The sequence below is a fragment of the Colossoma macropomum genome, unplaced genomic scaffold (genome assembly GCF_904425465.1).
Source record: "Colossoma macropomum unplaced genomic scaffold, Colossoma_macropomum, whole genome shotgun sequence".
Taxonomy (NCBI): Eukaryota; Metazoa; Chordata; class Actinopteri; order Characiformes; family Serrasalmidae; genus Colossoma; species Colossoma macropomum.
The window spans coordinates 26522757-26540788 of record NW_023494790.1 but is presented as its reverse complement, the minus strand read 5'-3'; positions in this window follow the sequence as shown (position 1 = coordinate 26540788).

The window sequence follows — 18032 nt, the reverse complement described above, 5'->3', positions numbered from 1 at the left end:
TCCTACACTGTCACCCTGCTCTACCACTATAAACGAGGAAGACTGTTCTGACCACATTAAAGATTTAGTGAGGGTGGAAGTAATTTTACTACAGGAACAAATCTGTTATTTCCCCCTGTGTTATTGTTACTACATCTCATCTTAGTTTCATTTTCTAAACATTAAGAGTTGCCCATCAATCATAGTGTTCTATATTTCCTTTGATATTCTGTATATTTACTACAAGCAAATTGTGAGCCGAGACATTGCTGGGTTTGAAACCTCAAGCACTTTAACAGACTTTTCGTGCAGCAGGTTAGATACCACACGCTCACTGCGGTCTATTGAGATAAGATCATTTTGTTTTATGGTCTTTAACATCTCTGTAACATAGAGAGAACCAAACTCAGCATGATGCGGTATGGAATATGTGTGTGTTTGTATGTGTACGTGTGTGTAATGTAGATTATATTGCACCTATAACATCTGCTCAGCCTGCCTTCACTTCTCTGAACTGCTTCCAATTTACATTCTTGCATGGTGATTTCTATCAGCACACTTTGATAAATCATACGACGATTTACATAAAGGCAGGCCCACGGTCAGACCCACCGAGTCACGCAAGCCTAGTGACTGGAGCTGGCCTGCAGTCCAGCAGAACGAGAACAGATGGGCACAGCAGCTCCAGAGAGCAGAGAAGTGCTACAGAAAAGGAAAGGGCATAATACTTACTACAAAAAGACATCTGTAAAGGAAGAAAAAGAAAAAAAAAAGTAGGAAGTCCAGCAGCAGGGGTGCCAGACTCACTAAGTAACAGTAAAAGTACGTTTTCTCAATGAAGGTAAAAATCTGTAAAATTACAGTCATTTATTTTCTTAGAAATGCTGTCTTGTACTATAATTTACTGGTTCAACTATTTATTCTTACATATAGTGTTTTACCCGCATAATTAAAACAGTAACAACCTTGAGAAGAAACAAAAAAGTGTCTGTGAAATAAAGGTGATCATTTGTTTTTAAGAATTTAGTTCTGTAATTTAACAGCACTTTTATAATATAGTGTATGTGTGGTATATTTACATGCACTTTTGGTTCCACACCTCTGAATGTGGTGGGGTAAAACTTACTATTTCTGTTAGTGGAACTGCAGCGGAGTGACTGACAAAAGACAACTGGACCATTGGACCATAGTCTAACTAAAACTAACTTTTCAGCACTAAATATAGTGTAAACCATGTTATAACAACAAAAAAGCCCATTCATAAACAGTGCCAGTGTTTAAACCGCTTTCACACATGCACTTTTAGCTGGGAACTTGATGCTAATACAGCTGCATTATGTGAGAATCTGTATTTTTTTTGCTCTTGGGCTCCCCCTGCAGTTGTGGTATGTATTTTACTTTTACACCACAAATACAAATCGTGCTGTGATCCCCCCTCTTGGACAGCTGTACATATGAATTTGTTGACAAGCTAAAGGATGCAGAATCCGACTCCCCTTTACGTGCACGTGTGTCATGCAGGCTTATGGATGCCACAGATTACACTCATTATTTTTTTGTTTCTATGTGTAAATAACTGAAATCGTGAGTCTGTAGCGTCCATATGCCTGTGTGGCGCATTTACACCTGAAGGGCAAATCAGATTCTGCTGGCAAGACTGCATTCGGCACAACACCGGCAAAGAACATCAGAAAAGAAAGAACCATGTTGACTTGCAAGGTAGTGTAATATTACAGGAGGTTGCAAACTTTCAGTGCTTATTTGGAATGAGATGGACAAAAACTGACCAAATTTTTTGAGTAATTAATTTTTGCATGCTAGCCTGAAATCAGACTGAAGTTAGATGACTATTTGCATCTAGAAAAGCTACAAAACTCTGTGAGACAGGGATGACACTGATAAGGCTACAGCCAATATTGTGGGCTTTCATAAATAACATTAGCAGGGTTGTAACTTACACTCTGCTGTTGGACTTGGATTGTTTTCCTGTTAACTGTGAGACTGTTTTGCATTCTTTTATCTCTTTCAGCTCTTGTCAGTGAGTAAAAGCTAGTCCGAGATTTACTCTTGTCCGGTCTCTTGCTTGGTCACCTTCTCTTTTTCTCTTCCTCACTTCCTCCGACCACATCTTTGGTTTCTTTGCAGCCTCTGCCACAGTGTCCAAACTGGGAATACTGAGCTAGCTTCTTCTCATAGCTAGCTGAAGACCCGAAGTTGTTGATTTGTGACGTAGTGCTGTAAAGCATTACATGGTTCTCGCAAGAGGTTTTGTACCCACTCCTCCAAAGTTACATAGCGCTATAGCAAGCATTCCAGGCCCGGAGGTTTGATTGATCTGCCTCTCAGTTTGACTCAATAAAAAGTTTTGGGCTTTGAAAACTTTGAAAAGTTTTAGGTGGATTTTGATAAGTTTTAGGTGGATCAAATGCCTGTGTGCCCCTGTGGTTCTGGTGGCCATGATTGACTATTAAATTTATTGTTATTATTGTGATTTTACAGAGCTGCATTCTCCTCTACCACAGAAAACGGACTTTATCATACTGATAAAAATTAAAATATAGAATGCACAAAATTGTTTTTTTCCATCCCAGGCCTTGTGGCCTTAGATCGTAAACCTTTATTCAATAATGTGCAAGTGGAAAGTTCATGAAACCACAGCAACCGCCAGGTGCACTGCATAGTTTTTCTCAGACTAATGATGAGGAAGATAAGAGAGAAGATAGCAGTTACCCAGAGAGCAATAAGCAACAAACTGAACCACAATCAACTCTGCTCCTACACATCACACAAATCTCCTGCTAGAAAAGAACTACAGAGATGCACATCTAAAATTTGCACACATTCAGGCAAATCAGAACTGTTTTGGAACAGTGTACTCTGACCACACAACAAAAAAATACATTTTTTTGGCAATAATTCAGGAGTTTCCAAAAATGGAATAAAAAAAATATTAAAAGATGATGATGATGATGATGATGATGGTGATATTATTATTATTATTATTATTATTATTATTATTACCATTAAAGATAAACTGAAAAAGATAATGGTACTGCTAATAAATGAGCAGGAGATCAGATAAACCGTACTTAAAGCTTTCGTCTTTTAGAGATCAAGAATGTCTCTGAATGTATGTATATAAAACAAATGTAAATATACCATTGTTCAAAAGTTTGGAATGACTTTTCATATTGTTATTTTTTGCTGTATGTACAGTTACATAAAATGCTGATTTAAATGGAAACTCCGCCGATTTTGCAAAATTACTTAATCATTCAATGGTTTAGATGTAAACAAAATCATTTAGAGTGGTTTGGTATAAAATGCACCTTTCTAGAGAAATTTATAGAGTCAAAATTGTTCACACTTGTAGCACTAGGAACCAGACGTCCACAGCATTTAATGGCTCTAAAAGTTATATCTCATTAAGTTATTACACAAAATGGTTACGAATGTGTCGATTGATACCTGAGACATTGCTTTGTTATAAAGTTTTATTATAAAGTTTTGGCCTAAAACGTATTTTAGTATAAACTGTTACTTCAGGATCTCTTTCATGTTTCCTCTCAAAACCGCATTCTCAAATGAGATCAATGCGCGCGAGCTAATGTGCTTTTGCTGTTACTAGCCTGTAGCTACAGCCGTTCAACACAGCTAACACTAGCAGCAGCTTTTGTTCACAGTTAATCTTTACAGTATTTACCTAGTTTGGAAGATAGCAGGGTATGTGGAGGACTTCAAGGAGGTCTGTTTCAAAAATGTCGTAGAGCCAAATCGATTTGAACCAGAACACACAAATGAGTTGCAGCAGCTTAAGTGAGAGAGAAGACCCGACAGCACTGAAGCAGAACATATTTGTGTATTTGTATGTAGCTTCAAAACAATTAGCCACAACTTCAGGATTTCTGGTACTTGTAACAGGAACCAAAAAAAACACATCATATTTTCTGCAATTATTTTGCATCCTGTACAGTTCAGCACCACTCTGAACAGTTCACCAGCACAATGTAACTGTGATCCATCGCAGCTCCTCTGATGAATAGTTATTTACATAAGCTATAAGTTTTACTGACCATGCGGTGCAACACCACCAACTCAAACAACAAAACACATGCAGTGTGGAGAGGTACATGCAGGGCGTTGTAAGAAAAAAAATAGGACCCAAGAAAACGCATTTTTTCAGATTTAGCACTATTTTACAATTATCAGCGTGACTTATAAAAACTTATAAGACACATGTAAGCTCACTGCTCGTTTTGCATAGCAGATAAAATGGTGATATTTGTAGTGTAGACATAAGGACATCTGGTTCCTAGTACTACAGTGGAGACTTTGACTCGGTCAATTTCTCTAGAAAGACACATTTCACACCAAACCACTCTGAATGATTTTGTTTACATCTAAACCATTGAATGATTGATTAAGTAATTTTGCAAAGTCTGTGGAGTTCCCCTTTAAATGCTCTAGACTAGAGAACAAAAGGGACTTTTAGATGTTGTATTCAATATTTCAGACATTTTTGTTAGAGGAAGATTTTGAAGGATAAATAATATATTGTAATTGCTTATCTATAGGAATTTATCTGCATTGTGATAGGATTGTCATATCTGAAATATGAAATATTATGGATATTACTTTAATAATAGAATAGTATTATAATCCTGTCCAGCTCTGTTCATTATTCAGATACATCCAAAAAGGAATTTCTTTTTTTTCTTTCTTTTTTTATTTTTTACGGTTTTACACTAATTATTTGTAATTGTATAACATGGTGAAGTTGCACAGGACCAGCATAGAAGAACTTTATACATTTATCTGCTGCCATACTGGTTTATTATTGAAAACATTGATCCCAAACTTTTGACGGGTAACGTATATAGAAAAAGTCATTCTCATGTTTTCCTGTACTTGTGCTCACAGTTGACTCTGGAATGTGCAGTGTATCTGCAGTACATACACAGCCCAGCCAGCTACGCTAATGTAAAGAATCAAATATGTGTACACATTTAGATCCATAGCTTCTTTCCGGTGCGGATGATCTCAGATAGATGCAAGGATATATGAGAATCAAAAAACAGCAAACTCCCTCTGCACAGAAGAATGATCGGCTGCTGCCTCTCGAAAGGAAAGCTGAGTCCTGCCAGGTCTATTTTTCCCTCCCAAGCCTGTCAGTGCAGGTGAGACTCATATGAGGAGGAGGTTAGGCCTCTTTCTTTTCATTTGGAAATCCACAGCTGAGTCCCATTAGGAGAAAGCTCTGTCCTTGTCATAGAGTGAGAAGGGAGGGTGTACAGGGCCAAAGGTTGGAACAACCCATCTCCTCTCCTGGCTTTTCACATGTTCAGTGCAGCGTGAACTGTCAGAATGCTGGAAAGAGATGCTGGAAACTAATTTGGTGAACTTCTGTATCTTGTGTCAGAAGTTTGAACATAAAGTAACATAAAGTAAGGTAAGCCTGTCCAATTGAACAGTTTAGCAAGCCAAAAGTCTAAATATCAGAATTTCACTTGCTGTTAACATAGATGAACAGCATAAGTTGTGTGTAAAGGTTTGGGCACTCACATTCAAATGTCAAATGTTTTGTTGATTTTCTAAAGGAAAATAAAAACATCATCTACAGAGAACAGACAAATGTGGCATTTTTATACACAACTTCTATTTGTTTGCTGAGTTTAATATATTGGGGGGAAAATGATAAAACATAAAATGTGCCATAACTTTTGCACATGCCACCATTTTTTTCCCTATGAGGTTAAATTCAGCAAATAAACAGTAATTGTGTATTAAAATGCACAGAAGTGTAATTTGACCTGGGGTGCCCAAACTTTTGCACAAGACTCTTCATAATGTCCATATATGTCAACCGCAAATGAGTTTTTGATATTCTGATAATGAAAAAACTTAAACCAGTTGTTCAGCTGGATAAGGCTGTAATTATTTAAATCCTATTTACAAGAATAAGTGAACTTTATTTCATTATAAAATGATCAAAAAGCATATAAAAATCAATCTTAAGTGGAAAAGTAATGAGGGCTTGAAGTTTTTGAACATTAACATCCTTTGATATCTTCTGTTAACACAAAGAATGAAATTCTCCATGTTTTTGCATATTCATTTCCTTTGTGGGTTACCTGTTCAGGGACGCAGTGATGCAGAGCTGAGGCACTAAGGAGAACTGTAATTACTGAGGAACCTTTTCTAGGCTAAAGGAATCTGATAATGGGTGATTATTAATGAAGTTACCACTCTGGTATAAAAGAGTGCACTTTATTAAGAGACATACCATTAGGAAATTAAAACTTGCCCTGGCACAGAGGCCGTCTCTTTTACTCAGCTTTCCTTAAAATACTGCTCATTGCAGGTTTTGTGTAATTTTGAAATCAGATGCCATTGAGAAAATCTTAACACAGTGCCCGAATGACTTTCAGAGCTAGACCTTCAATTCAAAAACATCAAAACTTGGTCTCTACAGCTCTTGAAGTCGTAACCAATAGGAGCTGAAATACAAACATGATTCTGTAGAATAAAAATGAACTAAAAATTACAGGCATATATTTTTTAGGTCCCAGAAATCATTAAGCCTTTCCCTCTGTTAAAACAACAACAGGCTATGCCATCTCATATACCTGGCTTTCCATATACTTCAGCTCAATGTTCATACATTGTCTACCAGTCTCACACAAAAAAGGTGAACCATCTACACAACAATGCCACATTTCCACAAACCAGCAAGTCTCCTGTCCACTTTTATTATTACCATTGGTAACATGCAGTGGCGAACAGTGATAAATGTCAAAACTCGATAAAAACCCTCAGCAATAATGCCATTACCTGTATGAGTGTCATGCATTCCTCCGGCTTTGACACATTCATGAACTCCATCTCCCAGAATCCTCTATGAGATCACGTGACTACTGACCTTCCACGGCACTCCAATCATCGATCTCCCTTTCCTGAATTCTAACCTGATTCACCTGTTCCTTGTGTCACATGTCTAGCTATAGTTAATACAAAGCTTTAGAATTCTTTGCAAGGTATTGTTTCTTCCTGTGATAACTACTGAGCGTTCTTTCCTGATATGTTTTTTCCCTTTGGTGTATTTTGACTTCCCTGGATCTGACCTTTGCATATTTCTCGACTCTGAGTTTAGTCCAAGCCCTTAATAATGAAGCCCCATTTTTATTTTTTTTACCGCAAACGTCTGACTGGATCGGTTTGGTTACAATGAGATTTTTTGTAGTATGTTACTGCTAAGCTAACAGTGGTACACATGAACATTTTAGGCCTTTCTAGATTAAACATGGACACTTGAAGCTTGTATAAGACATTACATGTATCCTCAAAAGCTTGTAACATAATTATATTTATCTTTACTTTCAAGCAATTTTACAAAGACTTCTTCCATAAGGAGTGACATAGAGCTGCTGCTTATTTCCATTTCTAACAACAGACTGAAACCCATGAGTTAGGCTACGGCTGGTACTCGCTGTCAGGGACATACCTTCTAGAACTTCCAGAAAGCCTAGATTTACTTTTTTCTAATGAAGTTGGTTCCACCCACTGCAAAACACAACCAGTAGATTCCTGTCTCTCCCAGTTTATCTTGGTAGTGAACTGCAGGGTATGTGGTCCCATACTTCAGTTCCTCATGTTTTATTAACTTGCAAATTAGTTTCAAATGAGCTGAATAACATATAGTAGTTAATGAGTAACTAATCTATAACTATTATATAACTTAATCCTTAAATTTGAATCAAATTTGAATAAGCTTACTGTTTAAAGGGATAATCTAACATGTGAGGCTATCTATGCAGCTCCTGAAGGCTTAAAAAATGGGGGAGCTAGCATGTCTGTATCTGCCCATATACCACAGGGAAAATACTCTGATTGAACAATTTTCTGTTGGGCGTTTCAAGATATTAACCCTGTAGTTTCCAACCAAAATTTAACAGTGAAAGACGAGTAGTATTTTTAAAGTTTTTTAAAGTATTTTTTGTTTCCCAGAATTCATCAGCTCTTCTCTGGAGGCATAGAAGGCCCCAAGGGTTTCCTACTGCTACTATGTAGAGTATGTAAGTAAGTAAGTAGTATGTAAGTAAAAGAGTAACACAGTGAAGTCGATAGCTCATCTTTAGGTTGACTTTGAGTTAAGATTGTAAGTTTTTACCCCACTCAAACCCAGGTTCCTCATTAAGTAGACACAAAGACACAAAGTTATTTTAAATGGTGAAAAATTTGATGTATTCCTCTGGCTTTGCTGTTAAGACACATTGCTTACATATTAAGTATGGATACAATAACAGGTCTTAGGGACAAAAAAAAAAACAACAACAACATGGCAGTAAATCAAGATAGATCTGTCTATCATCTGTTGGTAAGGTAAGACCCAAAGTACATGGGTTTTGTTTGTAATGAAAGAATACAGCATTACCTTTGTATAACTTGTATAAGAAAAGTTGTTCTGTATTTCCAGCAGGAACACCTGTGTCCTTCCTCCATGCTGTCGTTTCTAGCCAGCTTTGTCTCCTGGCCCTCATGCTTAGTTGGTTTGGAGTGATCTGTATAATGACTAAATGATGTGGGCTTAATGTGACCGAATGTTACCTCATAGGATCTTTCAGGGTCAGCACTCTTCTCTGAGATGAGCCAGTGCCCTTGTGTTAGACACTGTGTGATGGTATGTCTTTCCCTATTTCCCTACTTGCTGCCTGTAAATGGCTGTGATGTGATGGACTGCTCACTTGGTTCAGGGAGTCTGATGCAGGAGGTTCAGACTTTGTCAATAACCCTGCCCTGAGGAAAAGATCAATTGCGATGATGGCTATTCTTTAACCGCATGAATGAACATGGCAAGGGCTTTAAAGGCCTGCCACCGTTTTGCCGAAGATGCCTGTCAGGCTCACTCCTCCTGCCTCAGGTTCATCATACATCTTCCCACTGTGCATTATTGCACCAAACAAAAGGTTCTCCTGCATGTTTTAAATGTTAGTACCAGTTTCCAGGACCTTTTTTCCCTTTCCTTTTCAGAAGGGAATTTTAAGTGGATAGTCAATGTTCACTTGCTTGTTTTTCTCATTATGGTAATATTCATATTCCTACTTTATTGGAGCAAAGATATTTAAGTTGATGTTGTTAAGTCATGTCCACAACATATTAAGATGTCAGAACAACGTAGTTAGAGGATTATTTTTATTAAGGGATGTCACCAGCAGGGCTCCATAGATCTCATTTAATCGCTGTCTTCTTTTTTTTTGGCTTCAAAAGGGCACATGGGCTGCTTAGTTTACACGAATGGGATCACAATAAGGGAAGAATAGCACCTAACATGCCTTTATTTTCTGTGCTGATAAATGCTAGATGTACTAAGAAGTTTCACTGTAATTCTGTGAGTTACTCAGTACTCAACGTGTTTTCGACCTGAGGCTGTTTTACAGAAACATCTTAACTCTGAAATCATATCTCTTTAGTCCCTATGGCAACTTCAGGAAGGGCTACATTTAGCATAATAACTATTAGGCTAGACCAAGCTAATTTGCAACATTTTTTTGTCTTGCACTGTCACCCAGAAACTATAAGTGGACATTGTCAGATTTTTGTACAGGGAGTCAGAAATGTGCACCAATCAGGCATAACATTGTTTCTACGCCTCCTTGTTTCTACGCTCATTGTCCATTTTATCAGCTCCACTTACTATATAGGTGCACTTTGTAGTTCTACAATTATAGACTGTAGTCCATCTGTTTCTCTGCATACTTTGTTAGCCCCCTTTACCCTGTTCTTCAGTGGTCAGGACCCCCATGGACCCTCACAGAGCAGGTACTATTTGGGTGGTGGATCATACTCGGCACTGCAGTGACACTGATGTGGTGGTGGTGTGTTAGTGTGTGTTGCGCTGGTATAAGTGGATCAGACACAGCAGTGCTGCTGGAGTTTTTAAAAACCTCAGTGTCACGGCTGGACTGAGAATAGTCCGCCAACCAAAAATATCCAGCCAACAGCGTCCTGTGGGCAGCGTCCTGTGACCACTGATGAAGGACTAGAGGATGACCAACACAAACTGTGCAGCAGCAGATGAGCTGTCGTCTCTGACTTTACATCTACAAGGTGGACTGACAAGGTATCTAATAGAATGGACAGTGAGTGGACACAGTGTTTAAAAACTCCAGCAGCACTGCTGTGTCTGATCCACTCATACCAGCACAACACACCACCACCACATCAGTGTTACTGCAGTGCTGAGAATGATCCACCACCCAAATAGTACCTGCTCTGTGAGGGTGCATGGGGGTCCTGACCACTGAAGGGTAAAAGGGGGCTAACAAAGTATGCAGAGAAACAGATGGACTACAGTCTGTAATTGTACAACTACAAAGTGTACCTATATAGTAAGTGGAGCTGATAAAATGGACAATGAGGGTAGAAACAAGGAGGTGGTCATAATGTTATGCCTGATCGGTGTATGTACATAGTTCATATTTTCCACAATAAGTGTGCAACAATTTGTTTCACTTGTTTCCAAACCAGGGCCAGTTGTAACAATGTTATAGGGCAGGTCTAACTCATTTGTTATCATATAGAATGTTAATAGGAGTGAAGTCTAACTATTTATGAAAGGTCATATTCTTCTGATCTGTTAGTGGCCATGTATTCCTTTTGAAATTTGTAAGACTTTTACATTTTTCAATAAATTCTCTTTTATTTTTTATAAAGAGAATCTTGCTACCGGACACTACAGGAAATAGACTATGAGTTTTTTATTCCTGTTTATTTGGTATATTTTAAATCAATACGTAGGATGAATGGTAACAATAATAAACACAGCAATATCAATAATAAACAACTAATGATTCAACAGTAATGCAATAATGATTCATATAAACAAATGTTTAGTTTTGCATCCTTGAATACACACAAACTAACACACACACACACACACGTACACACACACACACACACATAAGAAAATAAAGAAGCCATGTTTTATTGCATTTGTACTTAGGAGCCTCTGACATTAGAATTTACTGTGACTACAACTGTCCCTTATTGACCACCACAAAAAGTCAGTATCTTGACATAAACCTAGTACAAAAAAAAAAAAGTTTGAACACCCCTGGTTACATGTTTTGGTGATTTTCTACATGAAAGTAAGGCAACAAACTATTTTTTATTATTTTATTAATTTAATACACAAATTCTATTTATTTCTATGTATTTGTGAAGTTTAACATATTGGGGGAAAAATCTAACATAAAATATAAAGTGTAATAAAAAATACATAAAAAGGAGCTTTGCTGGTATCTTTGCAGCAGAAATGTGTACATAGTTGAAAGTTGCAGTGCTCAGACAGGATGATACCATGCAAGTGCAATAGGAATATGACATTTAAAGCTTGTAATGCAAAGAAGATATTTGACATAGGAAAAACTCTTCTGTGTGGTTTACAGATGTACTAAGTTTCCTATCTTATTTCCAGATAGGACAAGAATATTACAGAAGCAACCTAACTTGACATAAAATGTTGTAAGATTAGATATAATTCCTAAATTATAACATAATTGTGAAAAATCATATCATGGACTTGCCAGATCTTAACTTAGAACTAAAGATATAGTGTTTCTCTAATGTGGCTCCTGATCATTTCTTTAGTCCTACTCCAGCTCTTTTGGTGCTTAAGTTACTCCTATTTGAGTCGTTCTATTTTAAAGTATGAGCTTATGCTGCTCTACTTTTGTTTGGTGTACAGTTGTTGATTACTTTGATTCTGATCACAAAGACTATCTAGGTTATGTTGTCTAATGATGCTAATCTTTTATTCCTCAGATCTTTACCCATCTCAGTCACTCACATTGGCAGCAACCAGAGGCATCAAAGAGCCTACAGGTTTACCACTCTCTTCCAAAAAGAAGTCTGAAGAGACCCTGTAGCATTCATGTAGGCCTGTACACTATTTGATTCTCAGACTCATCTTAGCTTGTCCAGTACAGTCAGAAGGTTGCTGGAGTCACACAGCTGCAGCTGAGTGGGAACTTGAATGATTACACTAGTTTCAAATAAGTGCGTATTCGCTGTCAAAATGTTGTAAGTATGAAAATAATGAAATATCTGATTTTTTTTATTTATTTTTTTTGGAAGGCTCAGTTGCCACTTTGCGCTACTGTGATCAAATAGTGCAGCCGTTTAAGAACAACTTCTCTCAATGCATGATTGCAAGGGATTTAGCAATTACACCACCTACAGGCCATAACATTATTAGAAGATTAAGAGAATCTGGAGACATCTCTGTGGGTAAAGGGCAAGGCTAATAGCCAAAATGCCAAATGCTTTTGACCTTTGATCCCTCAGACGACCCTGCATTAAAATTAACATGCTTCTGTAATGAGTATAAAGGGCTCTGGAACACTTTGGTAACCCTTATCAGTAAACAGTTCATTGCTGCATCTACAAACGCAAGTTAAGACTTTACTACACAAAGCAGAAGCCAGTATCAATGATGCCACCGACTTCTCTGGGCTAAAGCTCATCTGAGATGGGCTGATGCAAAGTGTAAATGTGTGGTGTGGTTTGATGAGTCCACCTTTTAAATTGTTTTTGTAAATAATGGACATGTTTTTTTCTGGGCCAAAGAGGAAAAGGGCCATCTAATTCTTACCAACACAAAGTTAAAAAGCCAGCATCTTTCATGGTAAGGGGTTTGTTAGTGCTGATGGCACCACTGATGGTAAGAGGCACATATGCATTTCGGAGCAACATGTACTTCCATCTAGGCATCTTTTTCAGGGCCTGCTTGGTTCAGCAAGATAACACCAAGCCACATTCTGCATGTGTTACAACAGCATGGCTTCGTAGTAAGTCTCCCATTGAAAACGTGATGCATTATGAAGTGCAATAAACAACAATGGAGACCATGGACTGAAGTACAGCTGAAGTGTTTTATCAAGCAAGATGGGGAAAAATTCCACTTTCACAGCTACAATAATTGGTGTTCTCATTTCCCAAACAATTACTCAATATCCTTAAAGGAAATGTGATGTAACATAGTGGTAATTGTGCCCCATCCCAACTTTTTTGTAACATGTTGCAGATATCAAATTTAGAATACGCTTATAACTACAAAAAAACCAGCCAATTAGTTAAAATACTAATTATCTTGTCTTTGTTTCAATTCAATAGAAGTTGAAAACGATTAGCAAATCACTGCTTTCTGTTTTTGTTTATATGTTTCCTACTGTCCTAATCCATTTTTTTACAATTGGATTAGTATAAATACCTGGAAACTCTCAAGCTTTAAGCAAAAGATGTCAGCAGTGTGAGAGCTCAATTTCAGTTTCGCAACACTTTTAAAAATAAAAGTTCCAAAATGGTTTTTGGTTTGGAAGTATGGCTCTGACACACTTTTTGACACTTTTTTTGTAAGAATGTAGTCGTCTGTGCTTGATGTTATTTTGATCTGAAATAAAATATCTCAAAAATGAAACGTGACCAATCAAGAGCAGTACAAATGCTTTTACCAACAAATATTGAATTAAACACACAAAAAGGAATTAGTAATTATAGGTTAATAACAGAAATGTAAAAAGTAGATGCCTTTCCTCACCAATACACTGATGTGCCAAAAGTCATGAGACAGGAAGTTGTATTGTGTAGGACCCCATGTAGCCCGGTAAAGTGCAGTAACTCGATGTGGCATTAATTCCACACATGGACAGAAGACATCTGGAGGGATGTTGAGCCGACTGGATAGCCACCTACATCTCCGTATTTGTAGGTGCATGATCTCAGGTACGAATGGACTTCTCCACCACTTCCCATAGATGCTCAGTTTGGCTCATGTCAGGCAAATGTGCAGGCCACACCATTCGTCGGAACTCTCCAGAACTCTCCTGGAACCAAATCTGGATAACTTGGGCCCGATGGCACAGTGCACTATCCTGCTGGAATATCCCGTCATTGTGAGGGTATATGAAGTCCATGAAGGGCTGCAAATGGTCACCAAGCAGTGAAACATAGCAGTAACTGGTCAGTAATGTGTTTAGGCAGACCATGCTATGAGAACACACTCCACACCAGTATGGAAGCCCACCAGCTTGCACAATCCCTTGTTGACGACATGGGGTCTGCGCCACACACAAACCCTATCATCAGACTGAAACAATTGGTACCATGACTCCTCAGACCATGCCACATGTTGCCAGTCCTCTAGGGTTCAGTTAGCAACCTCACAAGCCCAGGTGAGGCGCTGTGTCCGGTGTCGTAGTGTTAACTGAGGTACTCTGAAGGGTCTTCTGCTTCCATATCCCTTGGAAGCTAAAGAACACTGCACTGACCTGTGAGATATGCGTGTGGGGCCTCCTGCATTGAATGTGGATGTGATTTTTGCCAGAGTCGCTTGTCTGTTCACACGGACAATTCTAGCCAGACGCCGGCGGTCACGATAATTAATCACCCATGGTTGGCTACTGCACTGTCCGTTGTGGGTGGTAATGTCTTCTATGATGTATTCCCAGTACACACATGACACTGTGGATCGAGGAATTTTCAGAAATGGAATGTACCATCCGTCTGAATGTTCATTCCATATATATCAAAGTTTGTTGTATATATATCAATGTTCATTCCATAGATATCTAAGTTCATTAAATATTATATAATGTGAATGTTATGTTTTTCCCACCAGGTATGTTAAATTCAGCAAATTTAAAACAGTAATTATGCATTAAAATGTACAGAAGTGTAGAGGATGTGTAACTTATTTTAACTTAGAAAATCAAGAAAATGTCATTTTACAAGGGGCGCACAAACTTGTGCAATGTCAGTATGTACAGGCTACTGGGTCAGGTGTGGACGCTCTTATTATTAAACATTAGCTTTGGTAAAGAGTGTCATAAAGTGGCCTAACATCACTGAATGACCTACATGACCATTAGGATGATCAGCAGAACTCCTTTCGCTCAAATCCATTGTTAAGAAAGTATCTATTGGAAAGTCATGTTCAAACCCAAAGAGCAGCCCTATTTCCGTCACCAGTGTAGCTCAGATAAATATTTTTAAACACTCATAGTCATTCCAAGACTGTTTACACAATAAACCATGACTGCAAATGGAAATATTTTTCATATTTATGAGATTAAGCTCTAAATTTGCGACTCCCAACAGCAGAGACTCTGCTGGCTGCCTCAGTACCCCTGAGAAGAGTGGCCAAGAGGAGAAAGCGTAGCGGGCTAGCCCCTGCCCGGTGGGATGTATTCCACAGAGGAGTGTGGAGCACATCACAGAGCTTTGATTAGAGGAGTCTGGAGGAACGTCAGAACGAAAAGATGAAAGATGATGCTTGGAGGCGCCTCTGCTCTGTTTCTTCCTTTCTGCCCTTGGTTTCTGCACCACAAACAAAGCTCCAGCAGAATGTTTGTTCTCAAACATATCATCCTAATTAACAGAGAAAATCAAATAACAGCGAGGACGTCCCGTCTCCGAGGTGACGCGCCAAACAAATACAGTTGTGAAAAGAGGACTGAAAAAATCTGCATGAGTAAAAGATGAACTGTTACTTCAGAGAATCAGAGAACAGCTTCTAGAGTAAGTAAAACCAAAAGCACAGGCAACGTCCTTGAGTAAAAGTTTCCGTTTGCTTATGTGCGGCTATGATTGTTTTCATTTTGCTGCCAAATGTATGAGTATGGATCACTGTACACAACCCAGATTCTAGCTAAATACTACCCATATGGAAGACAAATATGCATACATATTTTGCTTATATTAAACATATATGTGCAGTATATGTGATGTTTAAGAGAATGTATGTTATGTCAACTATGTCATTTTTGAATGCACATATATGCACATAGTGTGGCTAAAACTGACCATCACACCAATATGAGCTTTGTTGGACTTCCCAAATCGAAACCATGGGCATTATTATGGAACATAACAGCCTCCATTCTTTTGTGAAAGCACTTCAACAAGATTTTGGAGTGTGCCTGTGGGAATTTGTGCCCATTCAGTCAAACGAGCATTTGTGAGGTCAGGCACAGATGTTGGACGAAAAAGGCCTGACTTGCAGTTGTTCCTGTTTATCCCAAAGGTCTTCAGTGGGGTTGAGGTCAGGGATCTGGGCAGGCCACTGGAGTTCCTCCACACCAAGCGTGTCAAACCATGTCTTTGTGGATTTCACTTTGTGCACAGGGGCACACTGATACTGGAACAGGAAATGGCCTTCCCCAAACTGTTGCCATAAAGTTGGATACAAATTATTGTCTATAATGACTTTGTATGCTGTAGCATTAACATTACCCTTCACTGGAACTAAAGAGGTGAGCCCAAGCCCAGACCATTATCACTCCTCCACCAAACTTTCCTCTTGCCACAGTGCATTCCTGTTAGGTAACGTTTTCCAGGCATTCCCCCAGCCCCGATTCATCAATCAGGCTGCCAGATAGTGAAGCGTGATTCATCAATCCAGAGAACACGTTTCCAATACTTCAGGGTCCAGCGGTGGTGTGCTTTACACCTCTCTAGCCGATGCTTGGCCTTGTGCATAGTCATCTTAGGCTTGCATGCAGCTGCTTGACCAAAGAAACCCATTTCATGAGGCTCCAGACGCACAGTTCTTGTGCTAATGTTGATTAAAGAGGTAGTAGTGACCAATGTAGTGGAGGATAGGCAATTTTACACGCTAGGCATTTCAGCACTCAGCGGCCCCATTCTTTGAGTTTGCCTGGTCTACTGCTTCATGACTGAGCTGTTGTTGCTCCTAGATGCTTCCATTTCACAATAATAGTACTTAACAGTTGAGCAGGGCAGATCTAGAAATCTGTGATGGCAGTGATGGCAACCTTTGACAATGTCACATTTAAAGTCACTGAGCTCTTCAGTACAACCCATTCTACCTCCAGTGTTTGTCTATAGGGATTACATGGCTATGTGCTTGATTTTACACCTATTATCAATGGGTGTGGCTGAAACGCCAGAATTCAATAAAAAGGAGGGGTGTCTACATACGTTTGGCTATATAGTGTTTATAGTACGTCAAAATATTTAAATGAATGTACATATGCAGATGAAATTTATGTAATTTATGTATGTGTGAAAAATATCTGGAAATCTATTTTCTTCTGTATGTGGACAGTCATGGCAAATAAAAATTATCCTGGACCTAAAGCATGTGGTAATGACTAAGTAACACATGCTCAATCTATTAAGCTCCTTAAGACTGTTGAGTAGAAATGACACTTTGTTCAGTTCATTCTTACATTAAAGTACTGTATCCTACATTTTTTCTTGTATTTTAATAAATACAAGAACTCTGTGAATGTCCACTTATGACATTTTAGAAGGTGTTTATATGTTCTGAAAGTGGTCACAATCCATTTTTTTCCATGTCCATCAACCTCTCTGTGTCCCTTTGAATTAAACAGGCTGTTTAGTTACTTTACCTGACTAATTTATGTGAATGGCCATTGTTCTGACTGCACCTTATTCTAAAAGCAGTCCACCCTGAAACACTTGTTACAACTCAAACATGAGTGTGCAGGGCTAGACTGCTGCTGGCTGAATAGGTAGTTTCTTGGGGCCAGATGATAACAAGAATACACATTTGGGGACAACTTATTGAACTTTTGGTACTGGATTGAGGTGAAATCCACTCTTAGCAAAGGCACATCCCCCCCTAAACCCACCCTTAAATTCCTCCATGCTTTTCCAACATCCAGAGTACACAAACCAAAGAAGCTAGCTTGCGAAATGCTGTTGTTAGCTGAACGGAACTGTTTTTCCCTGGCAGGATGTAATGTTTATTTTTACTGCATGTAACATGCTCTCCACACACGCGACACACATCTACATTCTTAATTGTTTCTAGAGTTTTAGAGTTTTTAGCCATGCTAACTTATGTTACACCCATGGAATAATAACAGTCTTGTAGTCTGTCAGACAATGTTGATGAGCGCACCATCACCCCCTACTTTGAACACCGGCATCACTATGTATTGGATTGGTATCACACTCAGTTTGTTCCCACCTATATTTAGCCCAAATGTTTTCATGGTTGTCCCCAGACA